Source organism: Triticum dicoccoides, chromosome 2B (genome assembly GCF_002162155.2).
Source record: "Triticum dicoccoides isolate Atlit2015 ecotype Zavitan chromosome 2B, WEW_v2.0, whole genome shotgun sequence".
In the NCBI taxonomy this organism is placed as follows: domain Eukaryota; kingdom Viridiplantae; phylum Streptophyta; class Magnoliopsida; order Poales; family Poaceae; genus Triticum; species Triticum dicoccoides.
In genome coordinates, this window is record NC_041383.1 from 357,713,461 (window position 1) to 357,729,525 (window position 16,065).

Here is a 16,065-nt window from a genome sequence, read left to right on the forward strand (position 1 = left end):
GATTGACTCTCTCTATCTGCCCATCAGTCTGCAGATGGAAGGTTGTACTGAACTCTAGCCTGGTACCCAAAGTTTCATGTAACTGATTCCAGAACTTTGAGGTAAACTGTGTTTGTTTATCTGATACAATGGTCCTTGAAACTCCATGTAGACATACGATCCTGGTCATATATATCTTTTCCAGCTTAATACTTGTATAGGTGGTCTTAACTTGAATGAAGTGAGAAACCTTGGTCAAATGATCAACTATCACCCAAATGGAATCATAAACTAAACGGGTCCAGGGTAATCGCGTGATAAAGTCCATACCTAGTCTGTCCTATTTTCAATCATGTATCGGCAATGTCTGAAGTAAACCTACTGGTTTCTGTTGCTCTGCCTTTACTCTCTGACATACATCACATATCACTACATACTCAACAATTTCTCTCTTCATAACAGCCCACAAAAGCCATTCCTCAAGTCCAAATACATCTTGGTGTTGCCAAACCTACTGGTTTCTGATGCTCTGCCTTTACTCTCTGACATACATCACATATCACTACATACTCAACAATTTCTCTCTTCATAACAGCCCACAAAAAACATTCCTCAAGTCCAAATACATCTTGGTGTTGCCTGGGTGTATCGAGTATGGTGAGTCATGAGCCTCCTGAAGAATCAACGTCCTGATCTTTGGATCATTGGGTACACAAATCCGTTCCTCAAACCATATGGTTCCATTTTCATCCTCAAGGAATCCTTCTGCTTTCTCTTTGCTCATCATTTCTTTTATCGTAGCGATACCTTGGTCCAACTTCTGGGCTTCTTTGATTCTTCCCAACAAGGTGGATTGCACCTTGAGTGCGGCAACATAACCTCTCGGAACTATTTCCAACTGAAGGAATCTAAGCTCATCACATGACTCCTGAGGTAAACCTCCTGCTGTAAGAGTATTAACATAACTCTTATGGCTCAAAGCATCCGCCACAACATTGGCTTTTCCTGGATGATAATGCACACTCATTTCATAATCCTTTATAAGTCCCAACCATCTCCTTTGCCTGGGTTCAACTCCTTCTGCGTGTAGATACTTCAAACTCTTGTGATCCGTATAAACATCACAACGATTCCCAATAAGATAGTGTCTCCATGTATTGAGTGCATGCACTATGACTGCCAAGTCCAAATCATGTGTGGCATAGTTTGACCATTGGGTCGAAGCTGTCATGAGGGATAAGCTATGACTTTTCCCTCTTGCATAAGAACACCTCCAAGTCCATGGCGTGAAGCATCACAATACACCTGAAAGTCCTTGTGTACGTCAGGCAAAATTAGCACTGGGGTTGTAACCAAATGCTTCTTCAACTCTTGAAAGCTGGCTTCACACTCCTGAGTCCAAACAAACTTGGTGTCCTTATTCAACAATGTTGTCATGGGCCTTGCAATCTTGGAGAAATTCTCAATAAATCTCTGGTAATATCCTGTAAGTCCAAGGAAACTGCGAATCTCACTAACTATGGTGGGTGCCTTCCATTTCGTGACTGCCTCTACGTTGGTAGGGTCCACTACAATCCCTTCCCCTAACACAACATGTCCAAGAAATCCAATTTCCTTCAGCCAAAACTCACACTTGCTGAACTTTGCATAAAGTTGATGTTCTTTGAGCTTGTCCAGAACTAAGCATAGATGTTCCGCGTGTTCCTCCTCATTCCTGGAGTAAACCAATACGTCATCAATGAATACCACAACAAACTTATCCAAGAACTCCATGAATACCTTGTTCATCATGCTCATAAAATAGGTAGGGGCATTAGTCAAACCAAAGGACATGACTGTATACTATAAAGCCCATACCTTGTGGTAAAAGCTGTCTTGGGTATATCTTTCTCACGGATCTTCAATTGTGGATATCCCGGTCGAAGATCGATCTTGGAGAAAACACTAGCTCCTTCTAGCTGGTTAAACAAGTCATTGATCATCGGCAGGGGATACTTGTTTTTGATGGTCACTTCGTTCAGAGAATGGTAATCCACACACATCCTCAAGGTCCCATCCTTCTTCTCCACTAAGAGTACTGGGCCTCCCCAAGATGATGAACTTGGGCTAATATACCCTTTCTCTAGCAACTCCTTAATATGTTTCTTGACTTCCTCCAAATCATTAGCAGGCATCCGATACGGCCTCTTGGAGATAGGTCATGTGCCTGGCAGCAACTTAATCAGAAACTCAATCACCCGATCTGGCGGCATACCAGGTAACTCCTCTGGAAATACATCTGGAAAATCCTTCACCACTGGTACTTCTTCCTGGACAACTCCCGTAAGAGAGTTCACCTGAGTCCTCTTAGGCTTGAGCCTAGATACGTACTTGATCCTCTTCTTCTCTGGGGTGGTGAGAAAAATCGATCTACTAGCACAATCATTGTTTCTCTCATACTTACACATCCAATCCATCCCTAGGATTACATCCAATCCTTGCGACTCTAGTATGATCATATATATGGGAAAAACATGTCCCCCTATGTTCAGAGGCAACTGGAAACATCCCTAACTAACCATAGACTCTGCTCCTGGGGAACTCACTAGAATGGGTGACTTAAGAGCTATGGTAGGCAACTTATGTTTATACACAAACCCCCTTGATATAAATGAATGTGATGCACCAGTGTCACAAAGAATAAGTGATGGAAGTGAATTTACCAAAAGCTTACAATTACTGCGTCAGGCTGCTCATATACCTCTTCCATATTGACATGATTCACATGCCTAGTGAATGGATTGGGCTTCTTGGCTCCAGAATTCCCATAGCCATTTCCATTTCCATTCTGCATCTCGAGCACTCATTGGAGTAGTGACCTATCTTCTTGCACTTGAAATAGGTGATGTGACTCAGATCCTTCTTCAATGGTGTAGAAGAGCTGAAATGCTACTAATTGCCATTTCCTCCATTGCTATTGCCATTGCCATGCTTGTGACCATGGTTGTCAGGACCCCGATCCTGAGTCACACCGATCTAGCATGTAACACATCATATCACTTTGCGGCCCCACGCACGGTATTCCCACGGGTGCCACCTTACCTGGCCCGGGACCGTTTGCGCCTTTTGTCTCATGTATATGATAGTGCCGCTAGCATCCATATGACAAAGAACCCGGGCTGACATGGCTAGTCGTGAACCCAAAGTGGCACTAACTTACAGGGACAGGCATACATGACCCAACAACGAACGTGTCGGTCATTAGTGAGTGAATCCGGGCTGTAGCAACTAGGCTAGCAGGACTCCGTTAATCGGGCTGTAGCAGGCTAACAGGACTCCGGTATTCATCGCGTGACATTTCCCCAAAGGGACAGACACAAGAACGAAGAAGGACACATGCCGGCCAGTCTAACTGTTCCAGAGCAGTAGCAAGCTACCATGGCTCAGTGGAAACACTAGGAGACACTTCCCGGTACGAGAGGCTACTAAGGATAAGCACCTAGATAGTCAGATCCCACACATACCAAGCATTTCAATAACATACACACAATATGCTCGATATGTGCAAATACAAAATGGCATCACAACATGACTCTACGACTCAAGTATTTATTCAATAGGCTCCGAGGAGCGAGATATTACAAACATGGGTCTCATGACCCAACACTTAGAGCATACAGGTCAAAGCACAAGCGAAAGCTTAACATGTCTGAGTACAAACGTCTACAAATGCAAAAGGCTGAGAAGCCTGACTATCTACCAGATCCTGCCAAGGGCACAAGATCGTAGCTGAGGTAACAAGCTAAACGTCGAAGTCCACGCGGTACTACTAGCGAGACTGAAGTCTCTCTACAAAAACATAAATTAAGCAACGTGAGTACAAATGTACCCAGCAAGACTTACATCAGATCTAACTACATATGCATCATTATCAACAAAGGGGGTGGTGGGGTTTAACTGCAGCAAGCCAGCTTTGTCTCGGTGGCTATCCTATACTACGACTGCAAGTAACTCTTTTGAGGTGGCGCACACGAGTCCACATATTCACCGTATCAATACACCACTATGGATCCGCTCCCGTCTCCCTACGAGAACGCCATCCATAGCACTCACGCTTATCTTGCGCATTTTAGAGTATCCACTTTCACTTGTCTATGAACTGTACAGGCAACCCAGAAGTCCTTTACCGCGGACACGGCTATTCGAATAGATCATATTAACCCTGCAGGGGTGTACTTCTTCACACACGCTCTCACCACTTACCGCCGTTTACACGACATGTACTCGGCAACCTTCAAGCGGAAGCCCAGCGAGGATGTCGGCCACGACCTGACTAACCACACAAGTCTCTCGTCCAGGTTTATCGCCTATTCGGGTTCCATCCGCAAGGAGATCCGGCCGGGGTGTCGCTCACGGCCCCAAACGATGTGTGCAGGGTTCCCAAGCCCACCATCCGGGTGCCACTTGGTACACCGGCCACTGTGCCTAGTCTGTCCCAAGCCCACCTGTACCGGGTGCCACTTGGTAGACTACTAACACTACCTACAAACACCAGAAACTAGTTGCAACTCCTGGACAGAGATCATGTTGATTAATAAGTCGAGAGAGTCAATTAAGGATGCCAATGTGTGGTAGTAGCTGTTCATGGATCACAAACACAGAACTCAGTTCCTGAGGACGGCTGCAATGAGACAACCCACCATGTACTCCTACATGGCCTCTCACCGCTACCTTTACCAAATCGTGTTCACACACTTAGCTCTCAACAGTAGGACATGTGCACACACCTCCAATTCATCCCCGATGAATCAGACCTGACTCAACTCTAAGCAGTAGCAGGCATGACAAACAAGCATGAATGAGTAGGCACATCAGGGCTCAGACAACTCCTACTCATGCTAGTGGGTTTCATCTATTTACTGTGGCAATGACAGGTCATGCAAAGGAAAGGGGTTCAGCTACCGCAACAAGTAACAAATATGTCGTTGTTGTCCTAATGCAGTAAAAGAGAGCAGGAGCGAGAGAGTGGGATTGTATCGGAATGAACAAGGGGGTTTTTCTTGCGTGGCACTTCTGAAGATAATATAGCTCTTCATTAGTGTCATCGAACTCATCGTCGGTACGTCGTCTAATGACAGGGGACAAACACCGGCAACAGAGAAAGAACACAATCAATGCAATGCAACAATATGATGCATGAGTGTGACATGGCAATATGCTGTGGTTTGAGCTAATGCAACTAGCAACCAGATTAAATGAAGTTGGTTTGAATCCAAGATTCAAATTCAACTCCATATGTGGATATTTAAATGCCATTAATATGATTTGTGCTAAGAAACAGCTATAAGTTGTTCTAACATGCATGAAAATGGTACAGATGGATAGATTGGATTTTTCTAATCATTTTTCATATATAATTTATTTCATTTGGAGTTACGGTTGAATTTCTATGATTTTTAGAAGTTTATACTATTTTCTGGAATGTCCTGGATTTATTTTAAATCCAGAAAATTGTTAATTACGTCAGCATGACGTCGGGGTGACGTCAGCAGAGTCAATAGGGCTGCCAGGGTCAAACCTGACACGTGGGACACATCAGTCAGTGACTCAGGGGTTAATTAAGGTTAAAACTAATCGTAACCAAAACTAATAATGGCCCGGGGCCCATATGTTAGTGAGAGAGGGGTTTAATTAGCGGGGTCATCAGTGGCTAATGACGACGCCACGTCACCAGCCACCGGAGTTAGACGCCGGCGACCTCAAGCCGCGGCAGAAGGTCGTCGGAGCGGCGCTACGGGCGGCAATGGGTCAAGCCAAGGGCACCAGGGGGTTGCCCTCGCTCGCCCGCATCCAGGGGAGGCACCGCCTGGTCGCGAGGCGATCTGTAGCGGCGGCGGCGGCAAGTTGAATGGCGGCCGGAGTTCAGCCAGGTCCGGCTCGGCGCTAGGGTGCACGGTAGGTCTAACTGGTGGGCGCGCCCGGCTCCTGGGGGTGTGCTGAGCATGGGGCAACGCTCGGACGCGAGTGGCAGCAGCTGTGGCCGCGGCGGCGCCATGGACGGCGGCAGCAAGCTCTCGGGCGCGGCAGCGCTAGTGCTAGAGGGAGAGTTAGACTGCGGGGAGAGAGGGAAAAGGCGTAGGAGCTCACAAGGGGTCGGGAGAGAAGCTCGGTGGGCTCGGGGAAGCTTCTGCGACGGTGAATTGACGACGGCGATCTCCGGGCACCAGAGATGAAAACGACGATGCTCCGGTCGACTGGGGCCTCCTTTGGTCACGTCCGTCGGGTGTGTAGCTCCACGAGGTCAGGGCGGAGCTCAGGGATGCATAGAGGGAGCGAGGGGGTGGCTGTGGCCGCGGTAAACAGCGTCGGCGGCGACGAGCTCCGCTCGGTGGGGAAGAGAGAGGGATCCAGGGGGAAAGTGAGGGTGAGGGAGAGAGCGAGGAGGGTCCAGGAGGTGTCGTGGCATCCGCAACGGCGTCGCGGAAGGGGGCAGGCAGGCAGCTGCGTGCCGGCACGCGCGGGTGCCGTGCTCGGCTTGCCTTTGCCAGTAGGCAGAGGTTGAAGACAGGTATGCCCCTGGTGGGCTGGGCCGCACAGTAGTGGGCATCTGGGCTATAGGTAAGCGCCAGGTAGTCCTTCTCTCTCTCTCTCTCTCTCTCTCTCTCTCTCTCTTTTATTTGTTTTAGTTTTCTATTTCTTCTATAGCTTTAGGGCTTTATTTAAATACCAGAACAAACCCAAAAATCAAGGAACTGCTCATGGATACTGTTTAGAATATTACCAACAGCAAACATTTTAGTTCATGACTATTTGGATATTTAAAATATTTTATTGCATTTAAATGCCCAAATGCAAATAGAGTATGATTTAATCCAGAGCCCAAATATGTCATGGAAAAATGTGCATCACCTCTGGTTACTGTTTCCAGCATTTTCCAAGAATGATGAACATTTTTGGAAGCCATTTGGATTTCTGGAAATATTTTGGTTGAACCTAGTGAATTCCTTTAATGCTAGGGTTTAGGCAATCCCCATTTCAAGTTTCTTTCAAAGTTTAAACATGATGCACATATGAAGTTAGCCTAGTGCATGTCCAGAAGCTAGGGATGTGACAACTCACCCCTACTAAACAAGAATCTCGTCCCGAGATTCAAGCATAGGGTAGAATAAAGGGGAAATGCAACTAACGCAATCTTCACGACCTAGGTTGCACTTCAAATGAACGTTGATTCAATCACCATCTTGTCTCATCGTCTTGCTCTGAGAACCCCAGCCAACATGACAAAGAGAGGATAGGGAAAAAAATCTAAAAGGATCGATCTTATTGAAGGTCGAACAACTTAGGATCAACTCAGGGAATGAGACATAGCAACATCTCTCAAGCCGATACACAAAGCACACATCTAGAGGAATGGAGTGGAATAGATGATGAAGGTTCACTAGGTAGACACCAATTCCAAACTTAAGAGGGTGGTGAATGGTTGTCAACGTAGCGAGGAGTTGAATTGCCATGATACCATAACGAGACATTTTGGAGGAGGTGACTCGTGGAATCATCCCTTAAGTGGCAAAAAGAATTACCTTTGATTCAGAGATCATTGAAACTCTTTGTACCAGCCTAAGGCAAATCTCGAGCGATCGTTTGGAGGGGTTCGGTAGAATGGCATACCCGGATTAGAATGGATGGTGTGGATTACCTTGTTGAAAACAACACAAGGGATGATTTTAGTAACTGGGGAGAAGCTCAACAGTAGATAGTGAGTCCACTTGTTTGAAAAGTTATAGCATAACCGAGGAAACTGAGAGCAATCCCAGTTATTGCCGATGATAACACCTAGCGCTTGTGTGTGCTCTCAAGAACATGAGCACTTCCATATTCATCAAGGTTTACCAATATCCGTGTCAAGGATCCTGGCAACACAACATACCACCATGATGGATAGTGATGAACGATGCAGATGCAAAGGAAGATAACACCTTCTCAAATTTCACTTTAGCGGGGCCAAGGAATCAAAATCTGGAAGATCGACCGAGAGACATTTAGCACTCCGCTTCTAATGTTCTCCTTGATGTACTAGCGTAACCCATTCATAGATATGGTTTGATATCTAGAACATCAAGTAAAAGATCGGACTTCGGGAACACAAAAATCATAAGGCTCAACTAGGGAGTAAATCCTATGAAGTCCTTATGGGGAGGTGGCCAACTTCCTCAATCAAGATACTACAATAATGGGTCTTCCGGTTGTGTGTGTTGGCCACGACATCCACTTACCGGGTTACAGAGAGACCAATATTATAGTTCTTGGGAAACATTCCAACCATCATATCTGCCTGAGATTCAGATCTGGTTGGTGTCAGAATAATCTAGACTCATCAAGTCTAGGAAGAAAAATGAAAGTTTGCAACACAAATCAACGAGATGACGTCGCGAGATTCTCGGGAAATGAACTACGGTAGCAAGCTCCAAAACATGAGCTGGTTCTGCTACACACGTGTGAACACGCTGTCCCAGACAAACATGATCACATGGTAGTCTTACAATAAAACACTACCGAGTTTTGGTAGGGAACCATCATCGAGGATATCAAAGTGCATTCATAAGTCCGGATTAGCTCTTATGAAGGAACTCCTTCTCCTTGAACAAATCAGTCAGTGGCTTGGTGTGCTAGGAAACACATATAGAATGGAGGCGGCCAACCTACCAAACCATAGAGTACTTCGCAAGTGCATGACTGACTTGGAATGATTCCAGAGGAGGTATAAACAAGCCTTCTCAAATTCATGGCGGAGACTTTCATCAAGTGCACATGAATTATAGGGACTCACTTCCTACATCCAAACATATGCTTCACGAACGGGTCATGAAGATAATGCTTATAAAGTTTCCAACACTAGCTTGATGTTCAACATGGATGATGGAGGAGACAAAATGCTGCGGACGGGCTCAACAGCAGCTCATCGGAATTTCCATATCACTGGATTTCCACCATTATGTGAACAATGTGATAGTATTGGTCAGACCAAAAGATGTAATGGTGTATGCTCGAGGGATCAACCACGAGTAAGACAACATTACAAACATCGTTGGTTCTGATTTGATTTGAGAATAGACCACACTCAAATCAAAGATTGGATAAGATGATAGGTCCATTAACTGATCACAGGGACCAATCGGTGAAGATATCATCTTTCTTCAACACACACACCCAAAAAGATATCCCTTAACATGAACTAAGTCAGACAAGCTTTTATCTTCCAACTCTCCAAGTTGTTGTTTGGCTTAACCAACTAGCTCAGAGTATTCCACACAGGTTCTTGGAGTATGGGTGGTTTACAAGAAACCAACTTGATCACGAGCCCAACATAGCGGTCAGGTGACGACCTGGTGATACTTCCGAGAAGATATTCGGAAAATCACGAACCACCGGTGTGTTACCAAGCTTGAGAAAAATCTTGCTTCTAAGGCAAGACGAAATGATCAAATAGGCAAGGGATTGGCACAATCCTAACCCATTGATCAAAGTGTGCACCAGAAATATGGACTAGGTAGCACGATCAATCTTAGAATGGTGATGATTCAATAATCAACATGCTAAGAATGAGGTTATCGTCCATTAACTACCAAGCAACGGGGTTGCTAGGAGTATTGAGTTCACACATCACGATTCACTTGTTGGCACTCCGGCTGCAACAACATGGAACCGAGGAATGGGAAAGGATGGCGAGAAGTATCACTACGTCAAGAATTCACAAGAGGTGGTGCAATTCTCATGACAATCCTGACATAAAGAAGGTAGTACTTCAAGGTAGAACAAACCAGAAGCTGGATTGCATTTGATCTGCGGGATACAACTGCTTTGACCCAATCCTGGATATGGATGAGGTACTGGAGTTTGTTTCTCCTAGTCATTTCGGAATAGAATGGCTTGACGGACCACAAGAGTAGTGGCATCGATGAACATGGATGCATAACTACTCCTGACTATCGATTGATAGACGAGGTCAGAAGACAACTAAAGAGGGACAACTTAAAGGAACATATGATTTTCTGAGTTGTGCATGCATGGACTAGCATGTCGAACGAGTTCAACATATTTCTTCCGGATAACCCATGCAGAGAGGTAGGTTTGGCAGAATCGTAATATAGATGGGGAACTCATCGAGATCACTCTTGTTGTGATCTTTTGGTTCCCGAACTTCTGACATATTGGTTCATGGTATTGGAAGAACGATATACCACGGACCTCGAGGACTATCACAATGGTTACTAATAACCTAAAGGAATGAGCAAACACCATCAACATGAAGTAGGTGGGGTGAATCTCGGGTTCAAAACCCAAGGAGTAGAATACCTACTACTAAGTAGCATCACGGGATGCTTTCGAGAATAAAGGCCAGAATCATCACACTGGGAACACGAACATGTCTAGATTACTATATGATCCCCTAAGACACCTAGGGTCATAATAATAACTCCAACATATATGTCGAGGCAATAGAGCACCTCAACTCACTGATTAGTGTGGTTAACTTGGCCTAAATGAACATCAAAACCAGAGGGAAAGGATTTTGCAGATGCATCAGATTATTTAGAAACCTGGGATGACTCGGACAGCATAACGGCTGCAAATGCTCCAAAAGATTTGAGACATCCTACAGAAATGGTGGCATAACCACTTAGAAGCACAATATCAAGGTTCCGGGATCAATAGTTAACATACAGAAGTAGTAGAAACTGGACTGAGGCTTAAATCCAACAATCTTACAAGTCTATGAATTAGTAACACGTGATCCTAATAGAAAGATGAGAAGCCTAATTCCTTAACCCCGTAGGAAAGATAAGATGACTCGGATCAGAGGGCATGAGGTATAAGGAGTAAAAAGAGCCTTACGTTCCATCCCACAATCAATTCCCTTATATAACTAAAGAATTTCTAGACTCGACTTCGACCAGTTTGGCTTGGTAATCCTACATGCAGTCAAGCTCTGATACCAAAGCTGTCAGGACCCCGATCCTGAGTCACACCGACCTAGCATGTAACACATCATATCACTTTGCGGCCTCACACATGGTATTCCCACGGGTGCCACCTTACCTGGCCCGGGACCGTTTGCGCCTTTTGGCTCACGTATATGATAGTGCCGCTAGCATCCATATGACAAAGAACCCGGGCTGACATGGCTAGTCGTGAACCCAAAGTGGCACTAACTTACAGGGACATGCATACATGACCCAACAACGAACGTGTCGGTCATCAGCGAGTGAATCCGGGCTGTAGCAACTGGGCTAGCAGGACTCCGGTAACCGGGCTGTAGCAGGCTAACATGACTCCGATATTCATCGCGTGACATTTCCCTGAAGGGACAATCACAGGAACGAAGAAGGACACATGCTGGCCAGCCTAAGTGTTCCGGAGCAGTAGCAAGCTACCATGGCTCAGTGGAAACACTAGGAGACATTTCCCGGTAAGAGAGGCTACTAAGGATAAGCAACTAGATAGTCAGATCCCACACATACCAAGCATTTCAATAACATACACACAATATGCTCGATATGTGCAAATACAACATGGCATCGCAACATGACTCTACGACTCAAGTATTTATTCAATAGGCTCCGAGGAGCGAGATATTACAAACATGGGTCTCATGACCCAACACTCAAAGCATACAAGTCAAAGCACAATCGGAAGCTTAACATGTCTGAGTACAGACGTCTACAAATGAAAAAGGCTGAGAAGCCTGACTATCTACCAGATCCTGCCGAGGGCACAAGATTGTAGCTGAGGTAACAAGCTAAACGTCGAAGTCCACGCGGTACTACTAGCGAGACTGAAGTCTCTCTGCAAAAACATAAATTAAGCAACGTGAGTACAAATGTACCTAGCAAGACTTACATCAGATCTAACTACATATGCATCATTATCAACAAGGGGGATGGTGGGGTTTAACTGCAGCAAGCCAGCTTTGACTCGGTGGCTATCCTGTACTACGACTGCAAGTAACTCTTTTGAGGTGGCGCACACGAGTCCACATATTCACCATATCAATACACCACTATGGATCCGCTCCCGTCTCCCTACGAGAACGCCATACATAGCACTCACGCTTATCTTGTGCATTTTAGAGTATCCACTTTCACTTGTCTATGATTTGTACAGGCAACCCAGAAGTCCTTTACCGCGGACACGGCTATTCGAATAGATCATATTAACCCTGCAGGTGTGTACTTCTTCACACACGCTCTCACCACTTACCGCCGTTTACACGACATGTACTCGGCAACCTTCAAGCGGAAGCCCAGCGAGGGTGTCGGCCACGACCTGACTAACCACACAAGTATCTCGTCCAGGTTTATCGCCTATTCGGGTTCCATCCGCAAGGAGATCCGGCCGGGGTGTCGCTCACGGCCCCAAACAATGTGTGCGGGGTTCCCAAGCCCACCATCCGGGTGCCACTTGGTACACCGGGGCACTGTGCCTAGTCTGTCCCAAGCCCACCTGTACCGGGTGCCACTTGGTAGACTACTAACACTACCTACAAACACCAGAAACTAGTTGCAACTCCTGGACAGAGATCATGTTGATTAATAAGTCGAGAGAGTCAATTAAGGATCCTAATGTGTGGTAGTAGCTGTTCATGGATCACAAACACAGAACTCAGTTCCTGAGGACGGCTGCAATGAGACAACCCACCATGTACTCCTACATGGCCTCTCACCGCTACCTTTACCAAATCGTGTTCACACACTTAGCTCTCAACAGTAGGACATGTTCACACACCTCCAATTCATCCCCGATGCATCAGACCTGACTCAACTCTAAGCAGTAGCAGGCATGACAAACAAGCATGAATGAGTAGGCACATCAGGGCTCAGACAACTCCTACTCATGCTAGTGGGTTTCATCTATTTACTGTGGCAATGACAGGTCATGCAAAGGAAAGGGGTTCAGCTACCGCAGCAAGTAACAAATATGTCGTTGTTGTCCTAATGCAGTAAAAGAGAGCATGAGCGAGAGAGTGGGATTGTATCAGAATGAACAAGGGGGTTTTGCTTTCCTGGCACTTCTAAAGATAATATAGCTCTTCATCGGTGTCATCGAACTCATCATCGGTACGTCGTTTACTGACAGGGGACAAACACCGGCAACAGAGAAGGAACACAATCAATGCAATGCAACAATATGATGCATGAGTGTGACATGGCAATATGCTGTGGTTTGAGCTAATGCAACTAGCAACCAGATTAAATGAAGTTGGTTTGAATCCAAGATTCAAATTCAACTCCATATGTGGATATTTAAATGCCATTAATATGATTTGTGCTAAACAACAGCTATAATTTGTTCTAACATGCATGAAAATGGTACAGATGGATAGATTGGATTTTTCTGATCATTTTTCATATATAATTTATTTCATTTGGAGTTACGGTTGAATTTCTATGATTTTTAGAAGTTTATACTATTTTCTAGAATTTCCTGGATTTATTTTAAATCCAGAAAATTGTTAATTGCGTCAGCATGACGTCGGGGTGACGTCAGCAGAGTCAACAGGGCTACCAGGGTCAAACCTGACACGTGGGACACATCAGTCAGTGACTCAGGGGTTAATTAAGGTTAAAACTAATCGTAACCAAAACTAATAATGGCGTGGGGCCCATATGTCAGTGAGAGAGGGGTTTAATTAGCAGGGTCATCAGTGGCTAATGACGGCGCCACATCACCAGCCACCGGAGTTAGACGCCAGCGACCTCAAGCCGCGGCGGAAGGTCGCCGGAGCGGCGCTACGGGCGGCAATGGGTCAAGCCAAGGGCACCAGGGGGTTGCCCTCGCTCGCCCGCATCCAGGGGAGGCACCGGCTGGTCGCGGGGCGATCTGTAGCGGCGGCGGCGGCAAGTTGGACGGTGGCCGGAGTTCGGCCAGGTCTGGCTCGGCGCTAGGGTGCACGGTAGGTCTAACTGGTGGGCGCGCCCGGCTCCTGGGGGTGTGCTGAGCACGGGGCAACGCTCGGACGCGAGTGGCAGCAGCTGTGGCCGCTGCGGCGCCATGGACGGCGGCAGCAAGCTCTCGGGCGCAGTAGCGCTAGTGCTAGAGGGCGAGTTAGACTGCGGGGAGAGAGGGAAAAGGCGTAGGAGCTCACAAGGCGCCGGGAGAGAAGCTCGATGGGCTCGGGGAAGCTTCTGCAACGGCGAATTGACGATGGCGATCTCCGGGCACCGGAGATGAAGACGACGATGCTCCGGTCGACTGGGGCCTCCTCTGGTCGCGTGCGTCAGGTGTGTAGCTCCACGGGGTCAGGGCGGAGCTCAGGGATGCATAGAGGGAGCGAGGGGGTGGTTGTGGCCGCGGTAAACGGCGTCGGCGGCGACGAGCTCCGCTCGGTGGGGAAGGGAGAGGGATCCAGGGGGAAAGTGAGGGTGAGGGAGATAGCGAGGAGGGTCCAGGAGGTGTCGTGGCGTCCGCAACGGCGTCGTGGAAGGGGGCAAGCAGGCAGCTGCATGCCGGCACGTGCGGGTGCCGTGCTCGGCTTGCCTCTGCCAGTAGGCAGAGGTTGAAGACAGGTATGCCCCTGGTGGGCTGGGCCGCACAGTAGTGGGCATCTGGGCTGTAGGTAAGCGCCAGGTAGTCCTTCTCTCTCTCTCTCTCTCTCTTTTATTTGTTTTAGTTTTCTATTTCTTCTGTAGCTTTAGGGCTTTATTTAAAATACCAGAACAAACCCAAAAATCAAGGAACTGCTCATGGATACTATTTAGAATATTACCAATAGCAAACATTTTAGTTCATGACTATTTGGACATTTAAAATATTTTATAGCATTTAAATGCCCAAATGCAAATAGAGTATGATTTAATCCAGAGCCCAAATATGTCATGGAAAAATGTGCATCACCTCTGGTTACTGTTTCCAGCATTTTCCAAGAATGATGAACATTTTTGGAAGCCATTTGGATTTCTGGAAATATTTTGGTTGAACCTAGTGAATTCCTTTAATGCTAGGGTTTAGGCAATCCCCATTTCAAGTTTCTTTCAAAGTTTAAACATGATGCACATATGAAGTTAGCCTAGTGCATGTGCAGAAGCTAGGGATGTGACAATGGTGGTTGTGTCCATTTCCTCCATGCTGAATGTGACCTCCATGGTTATGATGATTTCCCCCAAACTTGTTGGTGCCTGATCCAGAACTTCCTGAGTATGGGCTGTAGCGGGGTTTCTGCTGAGCTCTAGAGTTATACTTCCCCTAATCATACTTCCTCTTACGGTTTTCCATGTGCTGGTGCTTGCCTTCGAGAATGGTATCCTTGTCAACCAGCTCCTGGTAGTTCGCAAAGGTCGCCATAGTCAACTAAACTCCCAACTCCTCGTTCAGTCACTCTAGAAACTTCTCCTCTTTGGCTGCACCAGCGGCCATGTCATCTGGGGCGTAACAGGCCAACCTACCGAACTCATCAACCTACTGAGATACCGTGCATCCTCCCTGGCGCAAGCTGCGAAACTCCTCCTTCTTTAGACTCATGGCTCCAACTGAGACATGAGCAGTGCAGAATGCCTGTTGGAACTGAGTCCAAGTCACACTCTCCATGGGGTACGTGGTGGTGTAGTTCTTCCACCATGCAGCTGCCAGTCCATCCAGCTGGTGGGTAGCAAACCTCACCTTCTCAGCGTCTTTGCATCTTGCTGTGGCCAGCTCCCTTCCTATCTTGCAGAGCCAGTCATCTACGACAATCGGCTCGGTGCCGCTTGAAAACACTGATGGGTTCAACCTCAGAAAACGAGTAAGACTGTCAACTGGGGGTGGTTGTGGTTGTGGTTGTTGTTGTTGTTGTTGTTTTTGTTGTTGTTGTTGTTGTTGTTGTTGTTGTTGTTGTTGTTGTTGTTGTTGTTGTTGTTGTTGTTGTTGTTGTTGTTGTTGTTGTTGTTGTTGTTGTTGTTGTTGTTGTTGTTGTTGTTGTTGTTGTTGTTGTTGTTGTTGTTGTTGTTGTTGTTGTTGTTGTTGTTGTTGTTGTTGTTGTTGTTGTTGTTGTTGTTGTTGTTGTTGTTGTTGTTGTTGTTGTTGTTGTTGTTGTTGTTGTTGCTGTTGTTGTTGCTGTTGTTGCTGTTGTTGCTG